This window comes from Capra hircus, chromosome 23 (assembly GCF_001704415.2).
Source record: "Capra hircus breed San Clemente chromosome 23, ASM170441v1, whole genome shotgun sequence".
Taxonomy (NCBI): Eukaryota; Metazoa; Chordata; class Mammalia; order Artiodactyla; family Bovidae; genus Capra; species Capra hircus.
The window spans coordinates 29,834,591-29,843,729 of NC_030830.1; positions in this window are offsets into that span (position 1 = coordinate 29,834,591).

Consider the following 9,139-nt stretch of genomic DNA (forward strand, 5'->3'; position numbering starts at 1 on the left):
TTACTTTTTTGTAGCTTCATAAATTCTTAGAACAGGAAAGGACCAGGTCCAATCGCTTCAATTTAAAGATAAGGCCTATTAACTAGTTTCTGGCAGACACTGCTGAGGACTGAGGGCTCTGGCCACATCCAGGTCAGTCCTGAGCCCACAGTTTTCCTGACAGCCAGTTGTTGTTGCTGCTCAGTTGCCCAGTCTTGTCTGACTCTTTGCGACCCCATGGACTGCAGCACGCCAGGCCACTTTGTCCCTCACCATCTCCCAAAGTTTGCCCAAGTTCATGTCCATTTTATCAGTGATACCATCCAGCCATCTCATCCTTACAGCCAGGATACCCTTCAAAAGTGCTTCAGACCAGACCCAGGAGACCTTGTATGGCTGCACAGCGGTTAAGACCCTTGATTCAGAAAGACTGAGTTCAAATACTAAGGCCATCACTCACTAGCTCTGGCACCTAAGACAAATTGCTTTATCTATTTTAGACTTCAGTTACTCACGTACTCCAGTACTCTGGCCTGGAGAATTCCATGGACAGAGGAGCCTGGCGGCCTACAGTTCATGGGGTCACAAAGAGTTGGACACAGCTGAGCACATACACGACCACAACTATTCGTGTGCAAAGTTGAGAAAATACAGTTTGCTGAGGATTAAAGAAGGTAATGTATGTATTTAGTCCCTGTATCTATTGTTAAGATGCACTACATAAATGGATATTGTTTTATTATCATGATTATTTGGCATGTTTGATGGAGCCCAAACAGAGGGTTTCTTTTATAGAAAGCTCCAGCCTTTGTCATATGAAACGTGGGTTTATTTGGAGGAAATGGTCTGTATCGGCTTTTTGGAACCATCTCTGTTATTATGAAATTCCAGGAACTGGAATAAAATAACAAGGGGGTGGGAGAGAGGGTGAGTGGATTGTTCACAAAGCAACTGAAACCAACCAGCCAGGAGGTCACTAATCAAATGAGCCCCCCTCTGTGTGTCAGGCACTGTATCTGGTGCTGTAGGAAGTTTAAGCCATGTTAAACTTGGGGTCTGTCTTCAAATGCTCAAAGTCTACTTGGAGACCTAGAATTCATGGGCATAAAACTAAAATTCCAGCTGTGGGTAGTCTGTCTCGAGGAGTCTGTTGATCACAAATACTACAGAAGTTCAGGAGAAACGATGATGTCTTCCAGGTGGCACAGGCAGCGAAAATGTCGCAGAGAAGGTGAAACTTACAGCAGGATTTGAAATTTTGCCATTTGTAGCAACATGGATGGATCGGAAGGCATCATGCTAAGTGAAATAAGTCACACAGACTTGATGACATCGTGGAATTTAAAAATACAACAAACTCGTGAATATAGCAAAAAAGAAACAGACTCATAGAGGACAAACTAGTGGCTCCCAGTAGGGAAAGGAAGGGGGATGGGACAAGATAAGAGGTGGGGGAGTGGCAGGTACAAGCTACTGGGTGTAAGATAGACTACAAGGATGGATTGTACGGCACTGGGAATATAACCAATATTTTGCAGTAACAGTAAATAGAAAGCAACCTTTAAAACTATAGAAAAATAAAATAAGATAAAGTAGCTTTTGAAAGACGAGGAAGACTCAGCTAGGTGGAGATGAGGGAAGACGTGTTCCTTTATATTAAAGGAAGAGTCTGTATGAAGCCCCTGATGTTGGAATTTCATGCTGTTTGAAGGCATGATCTGGCTGGCTAAAGTTAAACGTACATCTGTAGATTAAGGGAACATAAGATTAGAAGAGCCGCTTGAGCATGTACTAGGAAGAACTTTGAATGCTTTGCTTATTATGGAAACCTGTGACTGTGCCGAGTATGAGTCACCTTAGCATTGTACAGTGTACAACCTGAACAACTGTACCTAGCAGTCTGGCTAAATCTTTGGACGTCATCCTACAGATAGCTGTGAGGCACTGAAGATTTTGGAGTAAAATATCAGGCTCTGGTTTCTAAATATGTTGTTGAGGATACTGCACTCAACTTGAAGAGCTTTAGAACTGGGCATCACCAATTCCATGAAATAACTGACTACCAATTACGATTTGGGTGTGGAGAAGAAGAGAAGTCAAGAATGCTTTGCTTATTATGGAAACCTGTGACTGTGCCGAGTATGAGTCACCTTAGCATTGTACAGTGTACAACCTGAACAACTGTACCTAGCAGTCTGGCTAAATCTTTGGACGTCATCCTACAGATAGCTGTGAGGCACTGAAGATTTTGGAGTAAAATATCAGGCTCTGGTTTCTAAATATGTTGTTGAGGATACTGCACTCAACTTGAAGAGCTTTAGAACTGGGCATCACCAATTCCATGAAATAACTGACTACCAATTACGATTTGGGTGTGGAGAAGAAGAGAAGTCAAAGTGCTTCAAAATCCTGGGTCTTGGCAATTCACAGTCTCAGCATCTTTGGAGTTTAAAGAATCTTGTTCCAAGTGAACAATTTTTCAGAACTGACTAGGGGGGAGGAAATCAGAATCAAACATACTCCAACTATCCAAACTTGATTGTGGGCTCTTCTAAAATTCTCCTTATCTAATTCCAGAATGTCTGGAGGAGGTTAGAGAACAAGGGGCAGAATGAGGAGGTGGAGAGACAGCCATGGTGCTAACTCAACCTCCTCAGAGGCAGGAAATAAAGCAGCAGGTGGAAGAAGGGACCCAGTCAAAAATCTTCCATTTTCCTTTTCATTGTCTTTGAGAACAATTGTTCTATGACCTACATCAAAAAGAGAAGAAAATCCAGGATAGTGCCAAGAAAAACTCCCCTGGATGTAGCACAACTTTGAGCCTAACATGAGGTGGAGGGCAAGGAGTGGGAGAGGATTGCAAAAGAAAACAGCCATGTGTGGTCCTCCTCCCAAATGCTGGCAATTGATGGGTGAGTTTCTGTATCACAGGCTACTTTGAATGCCTCCCAGCCCCGAGTCTCTAGTCAACTGCTCGGGGCAGACAGCCCCATAGTATCCTGAGGTTCCAAGAGGCCCCCAACTCTGGGTTCCCCACGTCATAGCTCCTACTGACCACCAGGGAAGACAGAAACTCGAAGGAGAGCAGAAATCTTCTGTGAGGCGGGAAAGGTGTGAAGCAGATGCCGGGAAAGAGGGTTGCCGAGGGGATGGGAACAGATGCTGGGAGTTTCAGCCATCAACACCTACTTGTAGATTCGAGTTTGAGCCATCATTTGCAAATGCCTGTGTAAAATAATCCATCTCCCATGACCTCAATGAACATGACTTGGCTGGCGGGGCAGAGCCTCCTGAGGAGGAAAAGCAGCTTGCCCGGATCTTCACAGAGAGCTGAAAAGATCCCAAGATGGGCCCCATGGCTTTAGGGCAGGAAGGCAAGATAGAGGTCAGGGACCCCACGGCCGCACCAAAGGAGACTTTCCTCCTGCTTGACCTCAGGAGGGAGGAGACGTGCAGGGACAGCACGGGTGGCTGGCTCTCCTGCACACCCTCCGGGTCCCTGGGGAGCACTGGGGAGTACGTCCCCTGCTCCCTCCCCTATCCGCCACCCTGACACACCCAGAAGAGTCTCCCTCAGGAAGGGGGAGAGAGGCCCAGGCAAAGCCCAGCTGACCCCACAGCATCCCCTCCTGAGCTTTCCCAACCCAGGGCAGACACCTAATGGATGTGCCTGGGGCCCCCTGGAGGCCCTGGGCATGAAACCAGAATGGAAAAGAAAATGACTCGCAACTGTTGACAGGTAGCCCCTCATCTGTGGACTGCAAATGTTTGGGGGGAATGTGCAGACAAGCCATGTGGCCACCAGAGCCGGCTTCTGCCTGGCTGTCCTCCCACCAGCATGGCCACCAGGATGGCAGGGAGGATTAGCTGCATTTGGCCTTTTCCTGTCATTACTGCGAATGCTGCTTGGACCATCTCGAGATCAGGGCCTCGCATGGGACTGCAGAGCACCTCTGGGGTGCTCAGTGTGCTGTAAATTCAGGATAAGAGGATGCAGAGAAACCCCTTGCCTGTGGTCAGCACCACTCTTTGTGATGAACTGGACGTTCTTGACTTCCTGTCTTCTGCTGCTTTCTCTCTGCTGTCTTTTTCATCCACAAAAGATGCGTGTGTGTTGGTGGTGGTGTTTAGCCGTCCAGTCATGTCTGACTGTTCGGAACCCCATGGACTGCAGCACACCAGACCTCCCCGTCCCTCCTCATCTCCTGGAGCTTGCCCAAGTTCATTGTTCATTGCATGAGTGATGCCATCCAGCCATCTCATCCTCTGACATCCTCTTCTCCTTCTGCCCTCAATCTTTTCCAGCATCAGGGACTTTTCCAATGAGTCGTCTGTCCGCATCAGATGACCAAAACGCTGGAGCTTCAGCTTTAGCATCAGTCCTTCCAGTGAATATTCAGGGTTGATCTCCCTTAAGATTGACTGGTTTGATCATACATATATATGTATGTACGTGTACATGTTCATATATATCTATGTATGTGTACATATAGAATAGGTCCCTAGTGGTTCAGATGGTAAAGAATCTGCCTGCAATGCAGGGACCCAGGTAAATATCATAAAATATATGAAATATAACGTAATATAATACAATGCAATAGATCCTTGGGATCAGCACAGAGGTCAGGATCCTTGAGACAGGCTTTCTGGCAGGGGCCAGTTTTATTAGCCCCGCACTCTGAAAATCAGCTCAGAGCAGAGTCCACTCAAGATCTCTGGTCTACCACTGTTTTCAGTGGAGAAACCAGGTACATTTCCCTACAAGTGTTGCAAGGGTTCTCTAAGAGTAGACTCTTCTACTCATTTCATGAAATCAGAAGATTCCATGACAGTCACATCGACAAGTGTCCAAGGTGGGGCCAACAGCTGGTTACGCTGGAAGATGGGGAAGGGTCCCCTCTAAGCACCACAGGCCTGTCTGCCTCTTTTCCTGACTCCCTCCTCACCTCACCTCTCCTGCTGACCCACAGTGTTTGGAGAAGGAGCCAAAGCCCCACCTACGCACTGTCCCAGCTCCACCCATGCCTCTAGATAGATAGCGGCAGACCCCTCACCCTGTTAAGTGGCTGATGCCTCATCCTTTCGGTCTTCTATGTCACCAGACATGTAGAGATAAAATTCTGAGACAAGTGCTCCAATATCTCTGGGCATTCAAAACAACCACTGAGGCCATGAAATCTGAATCTGTGCATCTCCCAAGCTGTCACCACCGCCCAGAATCACCTCCTACTCTTCCTGGAGCTACTTCATCTCTGGCTAAACATGCTGCTTCACGTTCCCTCAAGGGGTCCTGCACTCATTCGTGCATCAGCCAATGTTTATTGAACATGCGTTACGTGCCAGCACCACTGGTTCTAGACGCTGGGATAAGGTAGTAGGAGAAACTGCCAAAGTCCCAGCCCTCATGGGTCTTACAGTCAGTGGAAAAAGGAAATAAATATGCCATGTGTGAATACAAATGCCGTGTGTAAAACAGATAGCTAGCGGAAATCTGCTGTATACCACGGGGAGCTCAGCTTGGTGCTCTGTGAAGACCTAGAAGGGTGGATGGGGCTGGGTGGAAGGGAGGTCCAAGAGGGAGGCAATATATATAGCTGTGCGTAAATGTACACATACAACTGATTCACTTCATTGTACAGCAGAAACTAACACGACATTGTAAAGCGACTATAGCCCAAGGGGAAAAAAAAGAAAGAAAATAAATATTTCATAATATGGCAGGGAGTGGTAAGGTCTAGAGTTGAAAACAGACCTGCTTAAGAGGATTGAGAGTGAACTGGTTTGAGGGATTGGGTAGCACAGCAGATGGCGCGGTGCTGTTCAGGGGAGCCTCTCTGAAGGGGAGTCACGGGGCAGGAACTGAAGTGCAAGCAGAGAGTGTGTAGGGGGACATCTTCCACTTGTCAAAAAACCCTGGATTCCCCATGGCCATGGAAGGTGGTGATAAAAATTAGAGTGCCTCCTGTTACGTCAGCACTTAATCACTTATCACGCATGTGCTTTACACTCACCACTTCATTTGCTTCTCACAACTCTCTGAGGTGTTATTTGCACTGTAAAAAAAGGCTGAAACAGAGTCTCAGAGAGGGAAAGGGACCTTCCCAAGGCCATTTAGAAAAACCAGTGACATGGCAAGATTAGAATCATAACATAATGTGATACAATGCAGTAGATCCTTGGGATCAGCACAGAGGTCAAGATCCTTGAGACAGACTTTCTGGCAGGGGCCAGTTTTATCAGCCCAGCACTCTGAAAATCAGCTCAGAGCAGAGTCCACTCAAGATATCCTAATTCCCACTCAAATGCTCTTTGGGAGAATAGAACATGGTGGATGATCCTATTATTAGGCAGAGTATACTCAAGTTTTCAGTCAGAGATACCAAGGGAAAATTTTAAGCAAAGATGAGCACAATAAAGGACAGAAATGGTATGGACCTAACAGAAGCAGAAGATATTAAGAAGAGGTAGCAAGAATACACAGCAGAACTATGCAAAAAAGATCTTCATGATCCAAATAACCACAATGGTGTGATCCCCCACCCAGAGCCAGACATCCTGGAATTCAAAGTCAAGTGCCTTAGAAAGTTTCACTACAAACAAAACTAGTGGAGGTGATGGAGTTCCAATCGAGTATTTCAAGTCTTAAAAGATGCTGTTGTTAAAGTGCTGCACTCAATATGCCATCAAACTTGCAAAACTCAGCAGTGGCCACAAGACTGGAAAGGCCAGTTTTCATTCCAAACCCGAAGAAGGGCAATGCCAAAGAATGTTCAAACTACTGCACAATTGTGCTCATCTCACTTGCTAGCAAAGTAATGTTCAAAATTCTCCAAGCCAGGTTTCAACAGTATGTGAACCATGAACTTCCAGATGTTCAAGCTGGATTTAGAAAGGCAGGGGAACCAGAGGTCAAATTTCCAATATCCGTTGGATCATCAAAAAAGCAAGAGGGTTCCAGAAAAATATCTACTTCTGCTTTATTGACTATGCCAAAGCCTTTGATTGTGTGGATCACAACAAACTGTGGAAAATTCTGACAGAGATGGAAATACCAGACCACCTTACCTGCCTCCTAAGAAATCTGTATGCAGGTCAAGAGTCAACAGTTAGAACCAGACACAGAACAATAGACTGGTTCCAAATTGGGAAAGGAGGACGTCAAGGCTGTATATTGTCAGTTTGCTTATTTAACTTATATGGAGAGTACATCATGCAAGATGCTGGGCTGAATGAAGCACAAGCTGGAATCAAGATTGCTAGAAAAAATATCAATTACCTCAGATATGCAGATGACACCACCATTATGGCAGAAAGCAAAGAAGAACTAAAGAGCCTCTTGATGAAAGTGAAGAGGGATGTGAAAAAGTTGGCTTAAAACTCAACATTCAAAAAACAAAGATCATGGCATCTGGTCCCATCACTTCATGGGAAATAGATGGGGAAACAATGGAAATAGCAAGAGACTTTATTTTGAGGGGCTCCAAAATCACTGCAGATGGTGATTGCAGCCATGAAATTAAAAGACGCTTGCTCCTTGGAAGTAAAGTTATGACCAACCTAGACAGCATAGTAAAAAGTAGAGACATTACTTTGCCAACAAAGGTCCTTCTAGTCAAAGCTATGGTTTTTCCAGTAGTCATGTATGAATGTGAGAACTGGACTGTAGAGAAAACTGAGTTCCAAAGAACTGATGCTTTTGAACTGTGCTGTTGGAGAAGACTCTTAAGAGTGCCATGTGATTTAAAGGAAATCAGTCCTGATATTCATTGGAAGGACTGATACTGAAGCTCTAATACTTTGGCCACTTGATGCGAAGAACTGACTCATTGGAAAAGACCTTGAAAGACCTTGAAAAGACCTTGGAAAGATTGAAGGCAGAAGAAGAAGGAGATGACAGAGGATGAGATGGTTGGATGGCATCACTGACTCAATGGACATGAGTTTGAGCAAACTCCTGGTGTGCTGCAGTCCATGGGGTCACAAAGAGTCAGACACAACTGAGCAACTGAACAGAACTGAAGTCTTCAGTCAGAGAGACTTCCCTTCCCAGGTGGTCCAATAGCTACGTATCCACACTCCCAATGCAGGGGGCCAGACTTTGATCCCTGATCAGGGAACTAGATCCTGCATAATGCAACAATGATTGAAGATTCCACATACCTCAAGTAAGACCCAACAGAGCCAAATAAATAAATAAATGTATTTTTTAAAAAAGACTTCAATCAGAGATGCACACTCCAGACATATGCCCGTGTGTGCGCAGCCTCAATTCCCTTCCTCCTGGATCTAAAACATAGATACATGGTTACAAACAAGCAAATGAGTCCCTAAATCACCATAGGTATGCCACTCTTATTCCCTGGTGGGTTAGTGGTAAAAAAAAAAAAAAATCTGCCTGCCAATGCAAGAGATGCAGAAGACACCAGTTTGATCAAGTTGGGTCAAGGAAATCGGCAACCCACTCCAATATTCTTGCCTGGGAAATCCCATGGACAGAAGGAGCCTGGTGGACTACAGTTCATAGGGTTGCAAAGAGCCAGATGCGACTTAGTGACTGAACAACAACAACATCCCTCTCTTCAGTGAATCAGAGCTGAATATATTCAATCAGAAACCCGACAAAGAGGTTAAGAGCAGAGAGAGCACAGTATGTCTACTATATTTGCTGTAACTACTGCATATATGTTTGTGGGCTTGCTCCCCTCTGCATGTTAATAACTGGGTGTCTTCTGGATTTTTGACTGTTGGGTCCCAGGTTTCCCCCTAGATAACAGATTCTAAATTGGAAAGCTGCCTGTCCTATGTGACTTTGGATAAATTGTGTCCCCTCTCTGGCCTCAGTTTCCTCTTTTGTAAAATGAGCATTTGAATTAGATGGTCTGTAAGTTTCTTTCCCCTCCTGATATCTTACAATTCTATACAAACATGTATTTTTTTTAATATTAAACAAAGATAAGGTCCTAAGTAAGCCCTTTGGTGCTATGCTAACTGTACCTGGCTAGAGACTTTCAACAATACCTTATCACCTCCTTGATTCATTTTCCCAACAAAGAGACTCACCCAAAACTAAAAAATTCCTGAGCCTTGCTGAGAAGAGAGGTGCAGAGATTGTTCATTTTTTTCTCTAATCAGTGTCAGTTCCTGACTAAAACACTGAGGC